The sequence below is a fragment of the Lagopus muta genome, chromosome 16 (genome assembly GCF_023343835.1).
Source record: "Lagopus muta isolate bLagMut1 chromosome 16, bLagMut1 primary, whole genome shotgun sequence".
Lineage (NCBI taxonomy): Eukaryota > Metazoa > Chordata > Aves > Galliformes > Phasianidae > Lagopus > Lagopus muta.
In genome coordinates this window covers 4,646,734-4,672,620 of record NC_064448.1, presented here as the reverse complement: position 1 = coordinate 4,672,620, position 25,887 = coordinate 4,646,734, and the positions used below count along the sequence as shown (strand labels likewise).

Sequence of the window (25,887 nt, the reverse complement as noted above, 5' to 3'; positions counted from 1 at the left end):
AGGTCTGTTATAGAATCATAGAATCATACAGTCAGTATAGTTGGATCCCCAACAGTTGGATCCTCTCAGATCCCCAAGTCCAACCCCCAGCCCACCCCACTGTGCCCACTGCCCACATCCCCCAGTGCCACATCTCCATGTTCCAGAACACCTCCAGGGATGGTGACCCCACCGCCCCCCCGGGCAGCTTTGCCACTGCATCACCACTCTTTTGGAAGATATCCCACCCCAAAATGACACAAGGATCTTCTTCACCCTCAGCAATCCCCTTTGCCACTGCTGAGCCTCCACCACAAAGACCTCTGCTTCACCCTCAGCCATGTAGTGGACATGGTGGTGGGTTGGTGGTTGGACTAGAGGATCTCTGTGGTCTCTTCCAACCTTAACAATTCTATAATTCTCTGACAGTATATTTTAAAAGCCCTGGAGAAACTCCTAATCTTACTTATCTTTTTAATGAAAAATATTATGCCTGGGGACAGCTGCTGTCCCTATGACCAACGCGTTCTGAGAGTACAGCTGTGTTTTCTGGACTGTATTCTCTTTTCCTCCTCATGCAATATTTGTTTCCTGAGGGAGAAAAACAACAGATCAATTTTGCTCCATTATGTTCACTGCACATTTTTAGAGATTCCTTACAAAATTCACTGTGCTGTTCCACCCTGTTTATCTGAAAGGTTACAGGAACTTCAAGCATCATTAGATCCTTGACAGAAATTATTTTTGCTTGCAATTTACCATCCCTGCTTGGAGAAAAGCCTGCAATCTAAGGCAGATGAGCTGCCCTGGAGCTCGTTAGCTGTGTGAGTCTCTGCCCTCTGTGCAGATCAAAGCAGCAGCTCACCCAGGGCTTCCTGAAGTCTCCTACCCATGCCCTGCTACAGCACAGCCTCACTTTGCTGCCCATGATCTGCTCCACACTGTGCTTCCAGCTTTTGCCAACACCAAAGCCCCAGTGGGGAAACCTTTGCTTCTCCTCTTCATACGTTCAAGATGCATGTTTTCCATGAAAGCATCCTGAACCCAAATGGATGTCATAAAACTGTAGGGGTTGGCAGGGTCCTCTAGAGATCATGCTCTGCTGTAGCTGCAGGGAATAAGCCCAATGCCTCTGCTGAAATTAACGGGTCCTATTTTGCCATTGATTCCTCACACTGCCTCAGTCCTTCTGCTTTAATGGCACTCCCTCAGGCATGTCCTGCTCTTCAGCTTGTGTTCGTGCAGCATTTTCCATGGGCAGCCTGTGAGTGGCCTTCTGGACACTGCCACACTGCAACAAGTGCTGGGGGCTGCATCCCGCTGCTGTGGCTTCAAGCACCACTTCACCCTTCAAACAAAGGTGAACAGCTTGAAAACACTGCGGTTTATCATTTCTTCTGCTTGGCCAGAGAATGTCACTGAAATAAGTTTCCCATTTCTTTGTAATATGTTCTTAACAGAGAGCACTCAGGCATTAAGATCACTGGCTACCATGGACTAAAATACCTCCTGTTTTTCATGTGGAGAGAAGTGACCTTAAAAAACTTGTGCATCCATTCAATCCTTCACTGCGACACAGCCAAAACAGCATTTAACCTGAAGGAAGCATTTAACCTGACACCAGAAGGCAGACCAACAAAAAAACTTTTAAAAAGTTATACCATAGCTATATTTAACTTGAGAAATGAACTAAAAACCTTGGAAGCCCACAGAAATGTCATGAGACCCAAAGGGATCAGTGCCTGCATCAAGTCCTGACTCCACCTGGAATGGGTCAGGCTCCCCATATCTTGTTTTTCCTATTTCCATCATCAGGATGTGGAATGTTCCTGTGCCCTCTAAGGGATGATCTGAAAAAAATCCAGGCGAGGTCTTTGATTGCCAAATGAAGAGTGCTGGCCAACGAGCACAGCTTCTTGCAGTCATCCTGCTCATGTGACAAGAGCATCCCTTCAGCACAAGGCCAGGTGACCAGGTTGCTCCAACCCCATCCACGTGGCAGAGATTTGCTCTGGGGCTGAGCACCTCTGAAGTGTAAGGATCACCCCCAGAATCTGCTGCTCAACCAGCACTGACTCAAGCTGCAAGCCCCAGGCAGCAGCACTTTTGTCCAACGGATGCCAATGAGATGTATTACTCATCCCAGGAGCAGGCGGGATTGGGATTTGTGCCCTGAGGGCAGCAGTCACCTAGCAACTCCGAGAGGCTCTGCCGTGCTCCTGACACATCTTTGACAGCAGCACTGTATCCTTTCAAGTCACTGTTAGAAACCGAGAAGAAACACGAGAGAAATTGATAGGTTGAGTCTTCTTACAGGGTGAACTTGCATTGCTCCTCAGGCTTCATGGATTCCTCCTGAGCTCTTGCTACTAGCCAAGGTGATGGAGGAGGGAAAAGTGAGGCACTGGCAGCATCACTCCCTCATCCTACAGCCCACGGCTGGGACCAGCCCTTGGAGAAGGCAGAACTGGAAAGGCATGAATGGCTCCAACCAGCCCCCTGAGGCCCTCAGCATCCTTGGGAAGGCAGAAAGGTGAAGGCGCTGCCTCTCGGCTTTGGAAGGCACTCAGCAATGCTGCTCTGCACAGATGGGCACAGATCCTGTGCTGTCCATGTTTTGGTGGCTGGGTTGAGTCAGCTGTGCTGAGGACTTATCCAAATGCCTTCTTGGATGGAACCCAGCCACATAAATAGACTACGCCACCCTTTTTGGAATCGTTTATTTTTTAATTTTCCTTTTCAAAATGTTCCTTGCAGTTGGCTCCCACCCTCATCTATAATTCTTACAGCAACACTCTGGGGCAAACAAACAAACAAACAACAAAGCTCAATTTTATGACAGCCCGGCAAGAGACCTTACCTTGCTCTGTACCTAGAAAGGATGATGCAACCACAGCCAGCCCCAGCAGAGCTCCCACCAAGGGGCAATGCCCCCTGCTGCCTTGTGAAACAGTGTGGAACACTTTGCAAAACACAGGTTGTCCTCGACCTGCCTAATAACCATGACTAAGCTGATGAATTCAAGCTTCTAAAGACCTATGTTTCATAAACCCATTTGTTTCATCCCTAGCGCTGAATTCCTCATCAATTGAATTCTCTTTCACCTGTTACATCATTTTGTCCACAATTACTAGCTTGCATTTATCCCAGATATAATAACAGCCTTTTTAAAATACAAACTAGCCTCTTCCCAGCTTTTCTGGTGCTGATTAAAAATGAACATCTGCAGACCTCAGCCTTCTGCACCAGCTCTTCTGAGACTCTCCAGCACGCGTTACATAGACACTGATTTCTAAGTGCACCCCCTGACAACACAGACATAATTTACTACTCCACTGATTAAAGACGGGTTGGGAAAGATTGCACTGCCCATTAGAGACACAAAGCACATCATTCTGTCTTTCCAAATGCCACAAAGAAACACTGACCGAAGATGATTGCATGGATTGAACCACTCCACGCACTGACAAACCCACCAGCTGGAACCATTTTTTTCCTTCTGTTCAAAGATATTTAAAGATCTTTCTGTGCTTCCTCTTGACAACCACAGTTTCCACACTCTTATAAAAATTGTCCTCATGACTTATGAACTTCATAATTCCTGATACGCATCATTTGGTATCAAGCTCCTTTTGCAAACTACTGCTTTTCTCATATCATTTATACCTACCCTGGCTAGGCTCCTGAGACTGGGAGACCTCAAGGCAAAGACTTCCTCACAATGAATTCCAAGGGCTTGTCCATCATCCATGATGAACTCTCCTCAAAATCCCCTACATGCACGCCTTTTTTCTGCCCTTATCTCCCATCCACTTCCAAGTGCAGCCACCCCAGCATTCCTTTGGCCCTTTGAAAGCTGCCATAGGACTGTATGGCTGTGACAGGGATGGAAACACAGATGAAGCTGCCCTTTTCAGCCCCTATTGGATGCAATCAGGCTGTGATCAGCAGTTCCTAGGCAACCACAAAATTCCTGTCCAGCAAGGTCCGGAATAGGCTTGGGGATTGTTTTGGCTAAAATGCCTTTTGTGCTAGAAAACTATTAGATATCGTTATGAGAAATCCTTATGACATTTTACTTACCAGATTTTAGATAGCAGCTTCCAGAAGTCATTCTCAGCACATCTGCAATGACAGCAATTTGCTTTTTGCACATCATCAGGCAGCTGTGGGCCACAGGACCCCTTCCTGCCACATGGGGGTTCGTTATGTAAGCACAGGTCCACACTCCTCCTTTGCTCTGCCAGCACAGAGGAAATCTCACTTATCTCTCTTATAATTCTGCAGACAGAAATAAATATTAATGTGAAAATTTTCTGGCAAAAAAGGGAAGGGAAGGGAAGGGAAGGGAAGGGAAGGGAAGGGAAGGGAAGGGAAGGGAAGGGAAGGGAAGGGAAGGGAAGGGAAGGGAAGGGAAGGGAAGGGAAGGGAAGGGAAGGGAAGGGAAGGGAAGGGAAGGGAAGGGAAGGGAAGGGTGCTCCAAAGAACCTGAATAGGACCAGAGAGTCAGCAGCCAACCACCAGGAGGGCTGAAATAGAGGTCACAAGGAGAGCATGTCACTGAAGCTGTTCTCAGCAGGGCCTGAGAATGGTGGCCTGAAATAGGAATCATCACACTGGTCAATTGGAAATGGCAGCTGATGGTCACCATGTCAAGCCCCTTCTGTGACCCCTGTGAGATCCCAGTGCTGGAACACACAGCCCCCCATGAGAACCAGGCACCAAATAAGATGCTGTACCTCCATTCTCCAGTTCCTCCAATGCTTGGCTTCAGGAGAACCATCTTGCTCCCTCTTAACCCTCAGCTCATCCAGACCTTACGTCCTTCCTCTCATGTCTCAAAGGTGCCCCAGAGCTGCTGGCTCACAAGCATCCATGATTCGACTTGATGACCTGAGAGGTCTTTACCAACATTAGTGATTGTACAAAGCCCAGGTGAGCAGTGCATTGGGAAGAAACATCATGCTTAATTTCTTCTGCTGCCCTCATTTGTGAGGAGAAGGGGCACTGTCCTACAGGAACATTTCACACTGCAGCTGCTGAGACACCTGCTCTCAGAGCAGCAGAGCCACTCCTCAGGCTGCGTGAAGCCCAGTCTGTGCATGTCCATGCATTGCACTGTCAGCAAATTGGGGATTAAAACCTTGGGAAAAGGGCTTTCTCAGCCCAGCAAGCAAAAAGTAGGACAAGCATCCCTATGATGGCCTCACTGAACCCAAATCCAGCTGCTGTGGTATTGTGGGTAGGTGACAAACCCCAATGTCTTTCTCACCCTGAATGTCCCACAGCTTTGTTTACCTGTTAAAGGATTCAGTTCCAGTGGCAGAGATGGGAAGATCTCTCAGCAATACCTCAGAGCACTTTTCACTCACAGAGCCATGCTGCCCAGAGCAGCATATTTAGGAGGTAAAAGCTGGCGAGCCTTGCCCTGAATTCAGCACAACACTATTTATCTAAGCAGAGAGCAATAATAACACAGCAGAGATTTCATTTCCTTTCAACACATAAGAACTCTGCTGAGCGAAGGTGAGATTAAATAATACAATAGACAGAAAGAGAGCAAGGCAAAGGAAGGTTTTAAAGTCTTTCTCCTTTGGCAGGAGTTACAGGAGCCTTCACAGCTAAAGCTCCCTAGATATCCTGAGCCTCTTATTGAAGACAGCCCTGTTGCACACTCACCTCCAGCAAGACCTACGCCTGATGAAGTTAGCAGAATGTAATACAGACTGCCTTGGGCTTTGCCACTCTAAACATTCACCCAGCTTCTTCACCATGCTACAGAACTGAATTTTTTTCCTTCCAAATGCATGGGAAGAGGCACTGCTTAGTTCTGAAGGACAATGAGCAGCGTAAAGGAATCCAAATTCTTGATGTGTTGGCGCGGGCCTTGGCTCAACAAAGGACTTGATATGTGCTGAAGCCAGGATATATCCAGGAATAAAACATAGGTGAGATTAAAGCACGTTCTCAAGCAGATCCACTCGGGCTCCATCAGGCAGTATGGGCAGCACAGCCCACCCAGAGCTGACGAACCACAAAGCGAGCGATATACATGCAGGAAGGGAAGGAATGCTCCAGCGAGGAGCACAGAAGGAGGAGTGACATTTTGGCACTTTATTGCAGTCAGAAAGCTGGGTTTTGGCTGTGCCTCACGGCTTTATTTCCAGCCAACACAACAGAAGATGCCGTGCCTCCTGTGCAAGAGCCCATCGATGCCATTGGAAGCCACAATGCTCCTTATCGCTGAAGACGTCTTGAGATCTGAACAGGAGCCAAGAGCTGCAATGAAATGTAAGACTTAATTATGTCTGACAAAAGCAAATCAATTAAAGGCTGCTTCACATCTGTGTCGTTTTGATCAAGGCTTCTGTTTTCCCATCTCTCCTCCGCTCCCTTGAAGAAATCTGAATATTTATCGCCAAGAATTAGGTCAAAGCCTAGGAGTGAATAAATGTTTCTCTGTGCAGGAGACAAGGAAAATCTCTGATTGCTAAACATGAAGCAAAATCCGCATTAGCTCTCAGGACTGCCAGGTAGAGCCTCCACCCATAAAGGAAGGAACTCACCTGAGCAGTGCTGTACCTGTGCAGCCTGAGCTCTGCAGAAGCAGTGGGACTGAGCACCAAATGCCCAGGATAAAGGTGGTTTATTTCTCCAACATCCATTAGATTTGCTTTTAAACCTGCTGTTAATGCCCTTTCAGGGGAGATCCGGGACTCTGCAATAGCAATTCCATGGGTAGTTATTCACAAGGCATGACTACAGGCCCTGAAAAGAAAAACATTTATATGGAATGCACAGCAATAGCAAAACTCTTTTGTTTGGTGCAAGAACCCAGCCAGCACACCGCCCTAACCAAGTACAAGGTGTTGCAGGAACCACATGAGATCAGCAGCATGCTGAGCCTGGCAAGATGTTCCCACTGCATCCCCCCGCTGTGTGCCTTGCAGGTGAGCTCACAGCAGAGGCTGCTCACTGGCCAAAAGCCATGGGAAAAAACCATCCCTTCCTCTGCCAGCCCCATAGGAAGGCTGGGCTCTCCCCCAGGCACTGTGATCTGGCCATCATCTTCACGCTCAGCCCCATCCCTGCTCCCTGTGGGCCATTCCTCAGGGAAACTTCAGTTGGAGACTCACAGAAATGATCATCCTGGTGGAATAATTATATCTGTATTGAGCTAATTCCTCTCCTCAGAGCCTGCCAAATATTAAGCAAAAGCAATGCAGCGTGCTTTGTCACCCAAGTGCATCGGACAAGGCTGACACTAAGTGAAAACCAGTGCTGACAGCATCGCTCTGTGTTCAACATGAATATATATAAATATAATACTTGGGGGAGAGGCTCGGGCTGGATGTTAGGAACGTGCTCTGCCCCCAGATGCTCAGGGAGCATTGGGACAGTGCTCTCAGCCATAAGGTTTGGGTGGTGCTTGGTGGGGCCAAGGGGTGGACTCCATGATCCTTGTGGGTCCCTTCCAACTCAGGATACCCTATCATGCTATAGCACTGAAATCTTTCAAGGGAAAAAAAACAATTCTCCCCCCTCCTCTGTTCATCTCTCTATTGCAAGATTTTCCATCCCTGGTAATTTACAGCCTTCTCCATCCCAGTGGGATTGAAAATTAGCTCTGTCACCTTGTCTATCCGAAAGCACTGTACAACTGGCAGCTACACTGATTGCCCAATTTTCTTCAATAGTTAACTCTTCTACCATGAGGAGCAGGATGATCTGTGGCCATGCTGCCAGCGCATCTTCTGATTTTGTACATTTCTCTGTCCTTGCCATGCACTGTCACGAGCAAAGCAGAAAAAGTACACTGCCCAAAGTGGCAGTGCAAGAAATGCTCTGCAGCCCTGCAACGCCACTGGGGTGCAAAACACGGGGTGACAAGGGTTCAGTTGGAACATTTGTGCTGAGGGTTCAGAAGAGGAACAAAAACCGAGCAAGGCATCAGCATGGAGTGGCTAGAGGAGGATTATTGACTGCTAGCCCACGAATGCCAGGCAGTGAACAGGAAGGAGTAGCTGGAAGTTACAGGCAGGCAGATACTGGATGCCAACAGCAGGCTGGCACAGCCTGGTTCCCAAACCTGCACGTTTCCCAGGGCTTCCTGCCAGTAGCACTGCTGGGTCTGCACCAGGGCCTTGCAGAGACGAGCAACACCAGCACCTAAACCTAAGTTTGCCCCCCTTCCCAAGAACAGCCCATGCTGTAAGCAGACCCCTGAACCCCCGTGGACTGGTTTACACATCCTTATACACAGGAAAGCAGCGATGGAAATGACAGATTTTGTTCTTAAACAGGAGCAGCTAATGAAATGTCTTGCAGAGATGGGCTGCAGAGGTTGGATGGAGAGATCCCAAGATGAGATGGAGTCATTTTGCTCCGTGATAAGATATCTAGAAAAGAAAAGAACCACGGGTACCAATGTATTGCTATTTCAGGCTTCTTCCTGCTCCCAAAGCCATCAGACATCTCTCTAAGCCAGAAACATTGCACACACAAGGCTATTACCAGCCTGCATACAGTAAGACCATTTTAGCTAATGAATCCCCTTCAGAATCTGAATTAGCATCTCTCCTGATTCCTGATGGCTCACAAAGAGCCCACCAGTGACCCCAGGAGCTTTGGGGAGCTGCTCCAGGGACACAACCCAGCCTTAGGAAACTGCTCTGCCTCTTCTCTCAAGGCCTTTCGTTACACCCAGGAGGCAAGCAGCAATATTTATGGCATTACCCAATAATTAAACTCATTGTGATTTATCCTCTTCCACAACGCTGAAGATCTTTATGGATTGATGAGTTGGCTGGATGCAGCAGATCTGTGGCCCCCCAGCACTTTGAAGTGGACCAAGGACCTCCTCTGCCCCCCTCCCACAGAAACTCATGTCTCCTGCAGAAACCTTTTAATTTCTTCTTCCTGCTGCTCTCATCTAATTGTCCCACTCTTATTTAATTCTGAAAACTGCTTTTGGAAGTCTTTGTATGTGAAAACTGAAGTTTTGTTCAGTCAGATGTTTACTTGTGCAAAAATAACCTCAAGAAGGGCTGGGCTTACGAGGTTCTGCCATGCTGGGCATCAGAAAATGCATCCTTTAAATAATCTGTGGCACCAGAACACAAGCAGCCACTTCCCAGCACCAAATCATCCCATAAGTGTACATGAACAAGGCTGTACACCCCATTTCTACACCATGTTCCAGAGCCAGGCTCTGCTTGGGTCTCCCCTGGAGCCACCACCGAGTTTTTTCAGTGAAAGAACCTCTGCATTTCCTTCTACCTTAGAAAAGGCCAAAAACAGCACCACAAAACCTAGCTCTGCAATTACAGAAACTTGTCTGTTAATCACAGCTTAATTGTTTCATACCTTTTGTTAACCTTCTGCTAAGTCCTGAACTACTAACTACTCAGATGGTGATAATTCTCATCATTAATGCATGAACCCTGGGGCAAAATCATTCAAACATCTTAACATTTGCACTCTCTCGTTTGAGAGCAACATCAAATATTCAGAACAGAAGCCCGAGTGGAAATGAAAGGCCTTGCTGGAATAGCAGATGTTCTAAGCAGAGCTCCTAGTGCTGCAGGTGAAGGGCAGCTCCAGAGGTACAACCAGCACCACTCCCACCACTGGTACCTGTCTGAGCAGCATCTGCACATCTTCTACCCCAAAGCATCATAGAATCATAGAATATTTGAGTTGGAACGGGCTCATAAATATCATTGAGTTTAACCTCAGTAGTGCAACTTTCATCCTCCATCGCCATCTCATCACAGCAGGGGGGAAAGGTAAACCCACACCAGCTGCAGCATTGGGTAGCACCCCAAATTACACCAAAGGATCTGCACTTGAATTGTACTGCCTGTAGGTATAGGCAAGGTGCAGCTCTGGATGGGAGCTAAGGCACAGCAGGGAGCTGGTTCTCAGCCCAGCACAATGCCTCGTGTGTTTTCAGAGCAGAAGGAAGGAGAAATGGAGTAAAAAAATTGGCCAAAGACATGAGTTTCTGTGGGAGGGAAGCACTGGAGTTCCTTAGTCCTCCTCAGAGTGCTGGAGGATCCCAGATCTACTGCATGCATCTCAGCAACATGGTTTTCCAAGGCACGGGCACCTTCAAGCCTAAGTCAGCATCCAGCCATTACTTCCCTCGCTGAGGACCAGCTGCATCCCAATGCTTGAGTTGAGCCATGGAGGAAAGCCAAGCTCTATCAGAACCAGAGGGATGGAACTGCCACACCAAAAGTCTTTTCCTTAGCACTTCATCCACTCTGGCAGGAAATATATTTTCAACTCCCCTTCTGCTCTTCCTTTCTCCAAAGCAACAGGTGGCAGCTTTTATTAAGAAAAAATAATAATAATAATAATAATCTGCAGGGCATGTGTGGTCAATGGCTTCTTAATAACATTTTTAGCATTGTGTTCCCAAGGGCTCATGTAAATAAAAAATGAACAAAATAAAAAGAGAGGAAAAAGCACAGCAAAACAAATAGCTTGTGCACAGTCTGCTTGGAGTGCTTAATAATCCCCAAAGTAAAAGGCACTGCAGGGGAGAGGCAGGAGCCACGATCCCAATTATACCCTGTCTGTCCTCCTCATAAACCAGAGAGATGGGGCTGCTGCTGGAAGACACTGATCCTAACACTGCTAAAGACCCATATTGCAGGAATATGGGATTTGATTTTGATATGAAATTGCAGGAATGCTCACAGGAATCAAACTCTGAGCTTGAACTGCTGAGGTTTTGCTAAAGGACAGTCTGGATCTTTCCAGACAGGCAAAATTTGCAGCTGCCCCTGAGCTTGAGCATTTAAACACACAGAGTGGGGCTGAGGTGTTTCCAAGCAAAAAGGGACAACACTCTGAGCTGGAGAAGGCCAGGACAGGTGGGACGATCACCAAATGCCTCCAGCCTGACCCCACAATGCTCCCAGCTGGGGCAGGAGCACTGCTAGGGGATCTCTGAAAGGCAAAGGCATCACTGCCATTCTGCAGGAGACCCTGACGTTGTCACCACTCCTTTGACTCATTGCATGGCTTGCACAGACAGCAGTGCACAGATGAAGTTCAATGCTGCTGATTTCTCCCCCATTGCTGTAAGAACTCAGCTCTCTGCACCCCACAGCATAGGGCTGCTCCTCGCCACCTCTTACACTGCAAATATCTCATGTTTAGCATCCCTTAGCCTGGACTCAACAAGATGAGAATAAGGAAGAATGATGAAAAAGAAAAAAAACCTCTTTTTTTCTTTGAAAACAACTTTAAGCTTTCCTTGGAAAGGAATTATCTGTCATTTGTACCATACCCAGCAGACGCAGCATCGTGTTACACGGACCTTTTAGGAAAATTAGAGGGCTGTTACTGCTCCACTCTGCTGCAGGGGAAGCTGACACCGTCACTTACTAATAAGATTAAGGGATTTCAGAATTTCATTGCAACTCCCTCAGTACCTGGATGGTTCCCCAGCCTCACTCACAGGTACCTGCCAGAGTTACTTCATGCAACTGAGAATGGGAGAATTAATTTCCAAATTGAATGAAAGCCCAGAAAATCCATCGGGCACAGCCTCCTCAGGCTGATGGTGAGGCTCTGCAGCACAGCTCCCCATCCTGCTCCAATCCAGCTCTCCATGCTGTGCACTTCACCCACGCTTCACCTGCTTGTGCAAACAGGGACATCTTGCAGAGAAACAGATGCAGGCAGCCCTGCTGCACCTACCACCTGTTGTTCCCATCCCACTGCCATCAACCCACCCCAATGCTGCACCGAGGCAAAGGGACATTGCAAATCTCAGCAAACCCAGAGCCTTGCTGTGCCCATCCCTCCACACCTGTGCCTCTACCAGCCACCACTGCCACCCTACATGGAAAGCAGTGCAGCATTCCCTCCTGCTGACAAACCACAAGGCACGCACACTCCCAGCACTGCTCTCTTGGCTTTCACAGTGTAACCCTGCTCCCTGCAGCCTGCCTGCAGCGTGCAAGGCGAGTTATCGGCACTCCCAGACAACCAAGCAGTTTGTTTTCACCACAGTAATCGCACATGGAGATGAGAACCTCAATCGAATGCCTGCTTTTCTCGACGCAAACGTAAGCAGGGATTTTTGTTCGGCTGTTTTCCAACAAGGATTCCTCATGCCCTGCATCTGCTAAGTCGCTCATTGCCACTTGCAAGGCTCCTCCAGGCTGGGAGCTGGATGCCATGCCTCTAGGGCTGCTCATTGCAGGACAGCAGAGAGCTTGCCCAATTAGCAACTGCTGTTAATTCAAAACATCTCAGCGAGGCAAACGTGTAATTGGAGCAGCTCTCACTTTGGTGAGTCATGGGATGGGTCCATTGATTTCTTTCCCAGATCGATAGCAAACAAGAGCGATCTCAGGAAATCAGCTGCACATTTCCTTTGCAAGGTGCATCATCTGAAAGCTGTGGTTACCCCATGCCCACCCCAGGGGTGCCCACTCTCCTGCTGCTTGCAGCAAGTCGCCTTCAGCCTCTGCCTCTTAAGCGCTTGGGAAGTCTGAGATGTTGAAGAAATAGGTGACACTTGAAGAATATCCAGAGTGGCAGTTTCCATTTTGGTTTCCTGCTACTAAGCATTTTGTGACATCCTTATTTATAGCATTGTACTGATAGGTGAGATGTAAGTGGTCATTCTTTCAGGTTATATTGCTTCAACGAGCAGCAGAAGGATCCCATAGATGTGTCAGGTACTAATGGGAGAGATTACCAGACTGCAGATCTCAGGACAGAGCTTCTACCTATCATCTAAAATAGGTTTTCCTATTGCCCTCTACCTCTTCTATCTTCTCAGCAGCCATGTTGCTGCACCCCAGCTACACGCATGGTGAAAGGAGGAATCCTATGATGAGGCAGCAGCAAAGCTGAAAGCGCCAGAAGCACTTCTGCTCCTGCCAGGAGCTGAGCTCCTCATGCAGAAGAATACGATCCATCCATCAGTGGTTTAGATGCAATTTGTGATTCAAATACCAATTATTTCCCCCAGAACGAGCACCTGGAGGAAACCATTCCTTCCAACTTCAGAGCAGAGCCAGCCAGCCCCACACCCCATGCATCTTTCTGGTTATCTCCGGCCCCAGGTTGCCAACAAAGCATCCTCTGCAGAGCTTCACTAGCCAAACTGCAAACCAAACACTGCCCAACAAGCAGAAGAGCACCATTCCATCAGCCCAGCTGTCCCTTACTGAGAGAGTGCTTGACACTCTATAGCAGCAATGAAAATGAAATAAAAGATTGAAAAAAAAATATGGAAAGAGGAAAAAAGAAAGCAGCAGCAGCATTAAGCTGGGAATGTGGCACTATCACCCTGCCAAGAAGCAAAGCTGAGATCCTGCACTGATCTCAGAGGCAGAGCTCAGGAGCCGGCAGCTATCCAAGTGACTGCTTCCATCCCTCTTGCAATAGACGTGGAATTTAAATCAGGTATTCCAGCCCCGCTCCTGCTTTATAGCTGTAATTGCTTCAAAGAGCATCTCACACTTGCTGTATCAAGTGCCAAGCATGAAGAATTGCCAAAGGAAAATTAAGGTGGAATTACAGCTACAAGCCAACTTAGCTCAAGCCAAGGCAGATTTTCCATTGCTCACTCTGGAGCAGCATCAGACCTGTGTGAGGAGCTGCAGGGATGGGGCACATCCCCAGGCCACCTCAGCCATCCTCTCCTCTCATTTTCAACCACACTCTGCAGTTCAGGAGAGCAGCAAGGAGCTCCTGCAGGTGGGGATCATCCCATCCCAATGGGAGCCCATAACCAGCCAGCCCCATTCCTGAGCAGCCATTTCAGGACTTTCAAGCGTTGTTCAAGAAATACCCAGCAACTCCTTTACTAAATGGGAACATGAGATCTGTGCTGTGGGTTGCTGTTTTTTCCCCCCTCAGTTTTTGTAGCTTTGCAGAAATGTTGCTTAATTCACAGATCTATGTTAAAATAACCTTTTGGAAGGTTGTGATTAACTCAAGTGCGTGAAACTATTCGCATTATAGGTTGTTTTTCAGCCCTTGGCAAGAAAATGCTTACCCTGTGATGAACTCATCCCTTCCATATGAGCCAGGACAACTCAGTGCCATTCTACTGAAATCCCCACTGGTTTCAGAAGGAAACTGTTTAAAGTCAGTTCATTTCATCACGCCAAGTCTGAAGGATGAAATACTTAAAAACTGAGAAAACTGCCACGGTGTCCCTTCTGGGTCCCACATACAGAACAGGATCTGCTTCACCCCAGGAAAAATCCCCACGTGGAGCAGCACAAGCTGGACACATTTCCATGCAGAGCTGGGGGAGGAGAGAAAGCCTCAATGCCTGTCAACAGATCCTACCATTTTGTAGTGCTTCCCCTTCCCAACTGCTGTGCTGGCAGAGGGGAGCGTTGGGGATGTTCCCAGCCCAGTTGTAGTAAATAAATCCTGTGCTCCTCCATCTGCTGTGCTGCTGGGCTCACAGGAAGCCCCCGCAGTGCCACCAAAGGCAGGGACACAGTGCCAGCTCACCAGGAGCTGGGTTTGAACGCTCCTACCCTAAAACCAGGCACTTTAGGGGAAGGCACCATCACTTTTCCCTTTGATGGAAAAATAAACCTGCCCTGCATCACAGCCCAGTGTCAGCAGCAATGTTTCACTAGCAGAAATATGAATATGCAATAAGTAAAGCTAAAATTCAATCCCTTACACAGCTCCTGGTCAGTGTACCAGCAGCAGGGGGATGAGCAAGATGCCCATCATGGCTCTGTTACTTCTACAACACCCACAGACTCATTCAGATGCAGAATATATCCCATAGAAGAGCCAACCCAGCACAGCCCCATGCTCCCTCCATGGGTGGTGTGTGGCTTCATTACAAGGGGACCAACAGATCCACCAGCATCTCCCTTGGAGGGGGCAGGCACTGCAATGGCAAAGGTTGTTGTGAGCATGGAAGGACTTTCCAGTGCTTCTTCTGCAGGAGCAGACAGGCAGGCAGCTGCAGGCTGGGTTCAAGAAGCTCCATTTTCTGCAGAGCCCTTCCTTCAAAGGGGAGCTCCACTCAGCTCTGTGCTTTTGATGCAAAGGACACTGCAGGGCTCCACCTGGCTGCTCAGCACCCACCCTCAGCAGCATGAGCACTGAGACAATTACCTGCCCTTCTCCTTGCTAATTGCTCTCAGAGAAGAAGAATTTCTAGAGGAAAAAAAACCCACTGAAGTCCAGCACGGTGCCTCTGAAGTACAAGGCAGAAGACCTTTATCTAGCAGAAAACAGAGTTTGCGTAGCGTCCCTGGGAACTGCAGACTGCTCAGTGGAAATTAAAGGTCATCCTTTTTTATTATTTCTTACAGAGATGCAACCCAAATCTAGGATTTTGAGAACAGAAGAGAGATAAAAGACAAAGCTCCAAACACACCTTGTTCCTTGGTGTCCTTCCTTGCAATAAATAGAGAGAGGGAAGACATCTGGCACAAGAATGGAAGGGAACACTGGGAGCTTTGTTCCAGCAGCCCTGGGCACCATGAGGTCTTCCTTCCAGGGCTGGGTTCTCCAACAGGGTTGGGTTGCCCCAAAGCCATAGGAGGCAGTGGGGCAGTGCTGGGGCTGAAGGCAGCACCATGTGCCCGTCTGTCTCCTCGCCTCCCCCCACGCTCCCACCTGCAATGTGTTTGCAGAAAACTCTTTTCTGCAACGTCTGCCACTCCACAGTCATTAGCATCCTCCCACCATTTGGGCTGTCATTTTCCCTAATGATATATTTAAAGAAAATGATACCACAGGCAAAGCATTTCTCACTGATTACAACACATGGCAACTCCCAGCACCAGGCATGAGTCAGCCGTCATCACTCTGTTTTTGCTGCTCCTCCCGGAGCCTCAGGGCAGCCCGTGCAGATCTGCTCTCCCAAACCCACCCATATGGGGGTCCTGCCCCACACAGGTGCCTCCTGCCCCAACTTCTGCACCACCACAAGGTAGCTTGAGCCCAAATTGATGGGTGCTGCGTGTCTAAATGAGGGCAGTGCTCACGTGGAGACTTGGTGAGGTTTTACACAAGGCACAGCTACGGCTGGTGCATTTGTTAGACACATTTTTTCCCCTTTATGGCTGAGCTATAGCAATTGCACAGCAAAGCTCAGGGAGCGGATCGCACGCGCAACCCATCCATCCTGGGAGCTGCAGGGCAAACAGAGGCTATTTTAAAAGACTGAAAACCAAGACAAAAAAAAAAAAAAAAAGCAACAATAAGAGAAGCCAAAGCCAGCTCTCTGAGCAGTTCCTAATGCAGAGAGATCCAGAGACGCCGCTAATACCACCTGGGAGTTCATTTATTGCCATTAAGTTGATGAGCAGGCAGTATAAAATGCAGAGACAGACAGCTGTCATGTACACCCCTCATTAGAAGCTAGGCTTCCTCAGAGGCAGCTCCCCTCCAGAGAGCTGCCAAACGTTCCATATTTGTCTCAAGCATTTAAAATAAAACCCGGGGAAGGACAAAATGTTACCTCTCATTTCAAGAGCAGTGACTGAGCCCACCGATTCTGACAGGTCCACGTGGAAAGCTCAGCACAGCCCATGTCCTTGAGCACCCAAGTTTGGGTTGGTGCACCATGCACGTGCCTACAAGTCCACCTGGTGCAGCTGCTGCTGAAATCTATGCAATGGGCAAGGCCAACTGGGCTTGCAGTCATGCTGCAATAAGCAGATCTGCACCCTCTGTATGTTTGCTCACCTCAGGTTAACAAAAACTTCAACTTGGATTAGAGAAAACGTTTCACCGTTCTCACAGCGCTTCTCACCAAAAGGCCCATTTTAATCACTGTGCTTGCAAGGAACAACTAGAGGAAGGGACAGAGCACATCAGGAGCAAATCCACCAAATCCAGCACCAATGGGAATGGGGTAGGAGCCAGGGAGCAGCATTCCCTCCCCCCCCCCGCCCCCCGCAGCCCTTTAGATGGGAGCAATATGGAAGCAGCCTCCCCTCCACCCAACCCTGCAGGCAAATTGGGCTGCCAGGATCCCAGGACACCAACACTGCTCACACCTTGTCATATGAATTACTGCACTGCAGCTCACACAAGCATGGCACAGAGATATATCTGTTGCTTTGCATCTGCAGGGATTTTGCACTGCACAGCACATGCAGAACAGCCAGGGGACACTCAAGGGGCTGAAGGCAGTGCCCAAGGACACAGACATGGTGCTCAGAGCCAGCACTCCCAGCAGGGCTGGTGGCATCAGAAATCCAATGGCCAAAAGTGGGGAAATGGGGATTTGCAGCTGCAAAGTGTCCTACAGCAGTACCTCCTTTGCAGCACGGCTCCAACAAGTCATCCTCATGATTGCATTCCTTTCTGTTGCCTTGGTGAGCATGGGGAGACAACACCCAGCAGAGGTGGGAGAGGACACCCAAGATCCCCCAGCTCAGATGGGGTAGGGCTCTCCATCACAAATCCTTAGCACACAGTACAGAATGGGAGCTGATTCTCTACGTCAAACTGGGAAAGTGCCTCACTTGATGCTTTGCTGTGCTCCTCTTTACACCTATTAAGCAAAGTTCTTAATTATTGAGGGGGGTGGCAGCAAACGCTCAACCTGTCAGCACACTGAGTGTTTGCCCTTCTCAAGGATTAATTTCTAATGGGTGAGTAATTTAGAAATTTCAAAAGTATCAGGTGTGTAATTTGGAGCAGCGTGTCACTAACTATGAAGCTCGCAGCCGTGTGGATTTCAATCAGATCAGAGCAATTTAGCTTGCAAAATACAGGTTGCAGTTCTGGAAGGCATGGAAATGTCTCCTTTTGTCTGAAACACACACTCGTGTCTCTTACCAGGAGATGCTGTTGTCAGTCACTCCGATTCCAGCAGGCATTATTACTGCTAAATGCTGTCTTTGCTATTTTGGGAAGGAAAAAATGAATTTCCACAAAGCTCTGCAGTTGCATCGTGGCTCAGCATTGCTTTGCTGGTGCCCATTGGTAACACAGGGCAGCAGGAATGGCTTGCAGCAGGCAGCCTGCAGGGAAGGAGATGCTCAGGCTCTGCTCGTAGAGGAAAAGCAATGGGTAAGAGCTACAGAGTGCCACTGTCCCCAAAGCACACAGATCCATTTATCTAGCAGAGCTTGAGGGTTTTTCCTCTCCTTCTTTCTCACCATATTTTCACCAAAGGAACGCCATGAGAAGAGCACACAGACACAGAGGTGCATGGCACCACATAGGGACAGCACTCCCACCAGTGGGCGACATCTCAGAGCATCACCAGAGCCATGAGCAGGGTCCTGTCCCGGCAAGATTTTCCCCATGCACTGTGACACAGCCTCTGACTCCATCACAAATGCAAAGAAAAAATCCTGGCCAGAATCTGAGATTTTCCCTAAAGCAGCTCTGGAGCCCATAGGGACAGCAGCAGCACACAGCCCAGGGGAGATGCTGCTCCCACTGATAGCAGCAGGGCAGGTTTTGAAGCATGGTAATGAAGCAGGATATGGCTGATTTGCATTTCTGTGGCCTTGTTTGGATCAATATAAGTTTCATACACTGTGTTTGCGCTGATAAGTGCATGCAGGCACCCATATACAGCTTTGTGACGCCCTGTCTCCCTTTGGTTTCCCTCAATCAAGCTGTCAGAGACAAAGCCAAGCTCCAACAGCTCCTAAAGATCTCCAGAAATATCACCAGGACAAGCTAAGAAAAGCTTCCACCATCAGGATACATGGCAGAAGCTGAAAGCTGGCAGCATGCAACACCAGCTAGGGTTCACATGGACCCCAAAGCTGCAGTTTGCTCAACATAAAGCCACCTCCTCACCCACCACGTGATCAGTCCCAGCATGGCTCCTCACAGTAGCCTGCTGAGGGTCATCATGCCAATAATGCATTTTTCTCTATTTCTCCACCTTGCTGCTTCCTGTAGCATCCTTGCGCCTTCAGAAAAGCCTGTATTCACAAAGGAATAAGACAGACACCAGGTTTGCACTGGCAGTGCTGTTGCAGCCACACAGAAGCAGATCCTCCTGTTGTTTCCCACCCATGGTCCCAGGGAAGATGGGAGATGCAGCTTCACAGCACAGCAGTGACCGCTGGAGAATGCACACATCCATCTGCCCTCCACTTCCATAGGGGTGTGGGTATCCCAAAGAAGCCAAGAAAATGCTCTGGGCTCTATTAGAGTAAGTAAAAAAAAAAAATAAAGTATCTAAACAGATCACTCAGGAGTTCAGGACTAAAGACAAATGGCTGAAGGAGAAGATGAAATCATTCTCCCATCAGGCACACGGGGGCCACAAGGATGTGCTCACAGCCCAAGGCTCAGTGCTCTGCCACTGTCTCCACTCCTCACACCAGACACCCCACGATGATGAGCGAGGCAGTTCAGCTCCATTCCCTTCTCAAGAGGAGATAAATGTGCCAAGACGACACAGAAATTGAGATGCCTGAAGTCAAGCCATTAAGATACTTAAATATTCCCCGTGCTCGAGCTAAGCGGTGCCTTAAAACCATCCGGTGACTCTGACAGCCTTCATCTCATCTGGATGCATCCATCAGTGGGACAGGTCTGGGAATGATGGCCATCCTGTGCCACTTCTGCTTCATTTCTGCACGCTTCTATCCCACCTGCTCCTCACCCTGCATGTCCTGGGACTGAAGGATCCACTTAGAAGTGCTTTGGTTTAGGCTGCAGACTCACTGGTGATGTACTGGAATATTTGCTTTAATTGTTCTGGTTTGATTCTTCCCTGTTCCTGCTAAGGTCTGTCCACAAACAGGCAAAACATACAGTTTCTACCAAGTGCTCAAACATTGATTTTGCTTCATGCTTGCACAGTTCTCTCATTAAGACAAGCTGCCAATAGTTCCATCAGCCTCTGGTCTGCAGAGTTGCAGAAGGAGAGGGCATCGAGGACCCCATCCCACTCCCAGCTATGGAACAAAGCTCCAAGACAAACTTAAACTGCCTCCAGACAGATTTACTGCTGGGATGGGCCAGGAAGCACCTTTTCCTACCTGACAGGAAGAGCTATAAAGGCAGATCCTGACTTATTTCAGATCTCGTTCAGAGCTAATAGCTACTTTCTGCCCTCAACCCTGCTGTGAATATTTTACTGCCATTTACATTCATTCTTAGCCCCGATTTTGCTGCTGGCACCAGGTTCAGCCCGCTTCGGATAATCACCAAAAGCAAGTGACATGTTCTGTTCTCATTTTTGTTTGTGCGGATGACTACAGAAGTAAAATCATGTTGCTGTCATGCCTAATGCCGGCAGGTTTTGTGCAAGTGCTTCCCCACAAAGCCCTGCCAGCAGAGCTCATTCCTAATCCCTTCTAACCTCCTCCTGCTCAGGATCTGGGGCCGCTTCCAGAGCTGACAGCCAGCAGGGTGGATTTCAATCCCTGCCTCCAGGACATCCTCTCCTACTATGCAAGAATAACTTTGTCTTTGAAGGTGCCCATTCATGGGGCCATCTGCCCGCTGAGATCACTGCACATAACTGAGTCCACCGCCCTCGCCTCCAACCCCATGTCCATCCCCTGAGATCCATTGCTAGAGCAGCAGTCCTACCCAAATACACCACAGTAGGTGGCAGAAAGATCAGACAGCAGGGAGGAAAAAACGTCGTCCTCTTGAATATTCAGTATTAATTGAGGAAGTGGATGGGAAAATCGGGTACACTGTGCACAAACACTTAATAGGCCAGATGGGTTGGAGTAATTCTAAGCAACGGTTTAGTAAATGTCTTAAGAAGAAAATGAATGCAGCCACAGAGCTGCATAAGTGGCATTCAATAAATACTTCAATCAACATGCATTAAAGACCAGAATAAAGGCTATTTGCAATTTTCAGTAGGTAAAAAAAAAAACCGCTATGATTTTAATGAGACATGAAGGCTAATTAGTAACTGGTACTTAATAAGACAGCGATAGTCAATGGGAAAAAAATGGAAAGCACCCATTTGAAAAACATCGCTACCACAGAACTGTATTTTTCTTTTAACATCATTCCTGAACAGTTTCCACCAGGAGAATTGACAAGCAGATGGTTTTTCCTCATTTAAGCAGTAAGCCCTGCTACAATGGGGTTGGATGGGGAGGAGCACGCAGGTTGAAGCAGCACAAGGGCATGGGTTACCCACACAGTGGATGGGGGGGGGTAGGGGTGCAAAGCAATCTTCTCCACAGCAAAAAGTGTGAGCAGACGTGCATCACTAACCCAGAACCATTTCTTCTTTCCATGGTAGACAACCTGCTTTTCACAGCCTTTGCTTTGAAGCTCAGAATAAGAATGTCACGTGTCAGTGGGTACTGAGAAAGCAAAGACTCTTTCCAAGCTAACAGGCTCCTCACCACTTCCCCTTGTTTTCTGCATCCATCTGTGCGCACAATTGGACAAATTTCTATTTTGAACCACATTGTTGCCATGCTGCAACATTACTCCATGGCAGGAGCAATTCTGCTCATCAAGGAGAAGCCACCTGTGGCTCCAGGAGGCTGACATCTGTCTTACTGCCTACAGAAAGCCCACACAGGGAATATTAACTCTGCCTGCAAGCCGTCAGCAGCTCTTGCTCAGACACTTCTTGAGGCAAAGCCAATCCACGTGGGCATCTCCCTGGGGTCCTGTCCTCACCACCCTGCATCACCGTGCCCTGTCCTCGTGGCTGCACCCAGCTGCTCCAGGGCTGTAAGAGAAAGGCATCACAGCAACACTGAAAAACCTCTCTGAGGAACAGCAGAGAGGCAGACTTTCAGAAAACACTCAGAGAAACAAACGAATCATCTAAATTAGAAGATGAGCTTCAAAAGCTGTTGCTTAGGCAGATCTGTGATCTAATCCCATGAGTCACGGCAGCTGTGCCTGGAAAGCAGCACAGACCCTGCCTTGGTTTCTAGCAAAGAAGAGCTTCCTTTCACCACCTGCCCTGTTAGCTTCCCCACGGCTTCACAAAGCACTGGGACACCCCTGCCACCACTCCCAGCCTTTCAGCCTGCTGCCAGCTTTACCAGGGCTGAATCACTCCCTGTATCCAGGTTTCCATCTGCACCATTAGAAAGAAGCAGCATTGCAAAACCATGAAGACCTCTGTGACACGGGAAAGTTTGAAGGTGAAGAAGACATGCTCATAGGGAGCCAGCATTTCTGGGAACGAAGCAGAGTGGAAGATAAACCTTCAAGAAAAGGTTAAAATTAACATCCTGATTGAGATACAGCTCACAGAAATCAGCTCAAAGAAACAGGCAGGAGGATGAGTGTGAACAGAGTCCTAGGGAAGACTGGGATGTAAAGGATGCAAGTCTTTCATCTTCTGCCTCTCCCATAAGCTAACCTGGGCACTGGTCTCCTTGGCTGGGTGAGCATCTCCAGAGCTGACAGAATCCCTCTCACAATCAAAAAATACCCCTCAGGAGGCAGGTCAGCATGGTGCCACACCATTTCCATAGGCTTCACTCTTCAGCCTTTTACGCTCGCTTACAGTTTGACAATTCTGAGCTGTTACAGCCCTGGCTCTTTGGGATAACCAGTCCCATTTACTGTTCTGGGAGAGCTATAGAAAACGTATGGCTTCAGCAGAATTAAATCATCACCTCCTGTGGAACATCAGGTGTGGAAAACACCAACACAGAACCTACAGCAGATCCCCCAGCATGAGTCTCAATGAGAGACCATCACAAGTTTTAACCATAGGCTGTTTTGGGCTATGTAACACACAGGACTGCCTTCCAAAGCATTTGTTCACAGTGTTGTAAGAAAGCAGCAAATCTTGGGTGGCATTCACAATCAGAAACCAGATAAGGGATGCTGCACAGAAGAGAAGAGGAATGCAGGGAGAGAAAGGAACAAAGAGAACTGCTTCAGCACCTAGCAGTGTTATCTATGATGTCAGTAATTAGCATGGAGTTATGATGATCACAGTGAGCAGATCACACGGTGGGACTGCTCCACAAAAGCACTCATTCGCAGTTAAATTTTACACCAAATTGCAGCATGAAGAAGAACAACTCTCCATAGAGGCCAAGGCAGAATTGCCAGAGAATATGGAGGTATTCAACAAGCCCTGTGGAAACAGCGTAAGAGACTCAGTATAGTAAATCCTGCAGAAAAGCATGCATTCATCAGGAAAAATATATATGTATTAAGGAAAAACCTGCTTTATTCTATTTTCCCCTGGTGCACCAGGACAGGCACTAAGGCTTGGCTAAAGCTTTTTCTTTTTTTGCACCATCTCAGTGCCTCTGCTGCGTTTCCCCTCGTCTAGACATCTGCAGTCTGCATGCAGAACGAGCACTGCTGACGACAGAGGGGAGATCTTACTTGCATTTCCCAGCCCCGTTTGCAGGCATTTTGCAGACATAACTGATGACGCACTCTGCAAGCCCAGGAGGAGGCTTGGGGCTCGTTACACTTTTTGCTGCATAGACACGTTCTGCAATCACTCCAACCACTCTAAGAGCCTCAGCAAGTATGCAGGCAAAGAAAGGCAGCGAGAGGTCCTGAGCACCACAGGGACACAGCTGGGGAATGCACCAGCTCTGTAAGTCGGGCTGGGGATTGCACAAACACGACCCTGAGGATCTCTTGCAAGTTGCACTGCAAAAAATGGAGACTACTAAAAAGAATCTCCAGGATCCCAGGCTCCAGGACACTGAGCCAAGACCAGATATCAAATCATCTCCCCCATTTCTCCTGGTCTGAGCAGTCAGAACGAATGGGCTCAATCCAGCAGCCTGAAGGTGTCCTCCCTGCTCACTGCCTTTAGGAGCAATGTGAGCTGCCATTTAGTCAATGGGAAAATAACTTGGTTTAGCTTCTTCCCCTGTCATTAGCAGCCATCACATTAAGAACACTGCAAATCGCTGAAGAGAGGAAGAAGCACTTGTGCTAATCAGATTTCATTAGCTGGCAGCACCATGCATCAAAGCAGGCTAGAGACAGAAGAGAGGGAACTGCAGTCCTAATGGGAAACCTCAACACAAGCACCACGTCCTTCTGGATGCAGCATTTCCTTGCTAAACAAACACTGGGGTCCTCTCCACAGCACAACCAGCGATGCACACATCAGTGAGCACAGAATCCCCATCCTGGAGACTCTCCCCAACCCCGGGGGTCCCTGGGATGCTCTCACCTGATGCTCTCCTGACAACACATATCTCCTTAATGCAGCAGCAAAAGTCATAATGAGCTTTCAGAGCTGGGACCAGAAGCAAAAACAAGCCAGAACTAGAAATAAGGCAAAGGTTCTAAATGCAAGGGTAATTTCCCAACCTGACAAGGACATTCAGGGTGTTTACTATCTATCACGCATCACTCAGCCTTGAAATCAAGATGCAACATATGCAAGAGCTCAACCAGAAACACAGGCTCAGGGTGATGACTCGTGGAAGCTGGATTCATTAAGCCACTGAGTCCCATGCTCGTGTCACATCAACTGAGTTCAGCAGAGCACAGAACCCCGTGAAATTAAACCAGCTCAAGGTTTTCCAAATAGAAATGCTTTCATCTGGCACAACTTAACACAAGCTGCCCCTCTGTGCAGATCAACCCACGCTGGCACAAAGCCCCACACACCCTCCCTTGCTGCACAGGGAGACGTGCCCAGGTGCATCACGTCTCTGAATAACAGCAGGCACAAAATATGGCACTTGCTTTGCAATAGAAAAGTGAGCAGGAATAACAGAAGCACAAGACAAGCAGCAGTGCAGGTGCACATGGTGACAGCACACATGGGTTTTGCTGACAGAGCTCCAGCCCAGCACTATTCAGAATTGTCATCAGCTAGATCTGAACTTGAAGGCAAAATTTAAGTAAGTTTTAGCTCCTTATCACCCAAAAGGAAACACTGACATGCTATCCAACCCCAAACCACCCTTTAGTCCTACCCCATTCTGTTCCAGACTGGGCTCGGGCCTCTGTGGGATGGCACAGCTCAGCATCACTCCTGCAGCAACTGCACCAGAGCTCCTAATTTTCAGGAATACCAGGAACTTAAACCAATATATCACCTGTTATCTAGAGGTGTTGCATGTTGTTAATCCCATAGCACAAATCAATGAGAAGATGCACTACAGCTGTGCATACCCAGCCCACCAATCCCTCACAACTCAGCTGGCTGCATTACCGTGGGCATTAAACAGATTGAATAAAATAGCATGAAAATACAAGTTCCTTAAACTCTCATCAGCTTTTTCCTGCTTTCAGCCTACCAAGAGAAGCTGTTCACTGCTACTGCAGTTATTGGTATTAAATTACCTCCATAGTGAGACTCACCTGCATCCAGGCTGCGGTGCCATACAGACACACACTAAGATGCCCAAGATGCATTATCCTCACCCACACACTGGGAAAACTGGGAAGGATGCAAGGCTCAGCCAGGAGATCTCCCTCTTTTCAGCCAGCCCATGGTGGTGAGTTGGGTCTGAACCCAGCCAAAGCATTCTACTGTGGCTTTCAAGCAGCTCCCAGATTCATCACATCTCGGTCACTTGGGGACACTGGAATCACCCAGTTCAGCTCAATAATATAATATGCTTTGTTTCCTTTATTCAGGGATCCAGTACATTTTATACATTAACCTGAGCCCTTCACCAGCACAATTAATTCAGCAAACTGGGCCATTCGTTGGGCCATTGTTGCTGAGAGATGTGCAATACGAGCCACTAAAATATATAAACAACAACATACGGGATTGCAGAGTGGATGGACAGAAAGTAATTAAGTGAGCTGGAAACCAGCCAGGACAGTAAAATAAAATAGTTTGTTTGGATTTCTTTTTTCCAAATAGACCAGAAGTGGTCTAGGCTTCCCATCGCTGCCCAGCTCTGTGTACCAGCTGGGAGAAGCAGCAAATCCATTGGACCAATGCACCAGATCCATGCCTTGGCATACATGGGGTGAGAATCAACATGCTCTTTCCAAGGACCCAAATGTTTCTATGTA

At 48.2% G+C, this 25,887-nt stretch overlaps 1 protein-coding gene across 1 annotated transcript in view; it reads right to left on the bottom strand.

The window, feature by feature from the left end:
- The window catches only part of OPRL1 (opioid related nociceptin receptor 1), a 47,510-nt gene extending 22,509 nt beyond the window's left edge, over positions 1-25,001 (bottom strand). Inside the window, exons 1-4 of the mRNA XM_048963362.1 lie at positions 24,831-25,001; positions 6,546-6,697; positions 4,468-6,258; positions 4,063-4,260 (exon numbers count right to left, since the gene is read on the bottom strand). The gene's annotated coding sequence lies outside the window, so the exon portion shown is untranslated. The remainder of the gene's footprint in view (positions 1-4,062; positions 4,261-4,467; positions 6,259-6,545; positions 6,698-24,830) is intronic.
- Positions 25,002-25,887: the final 886 nt, after the last annotated feature.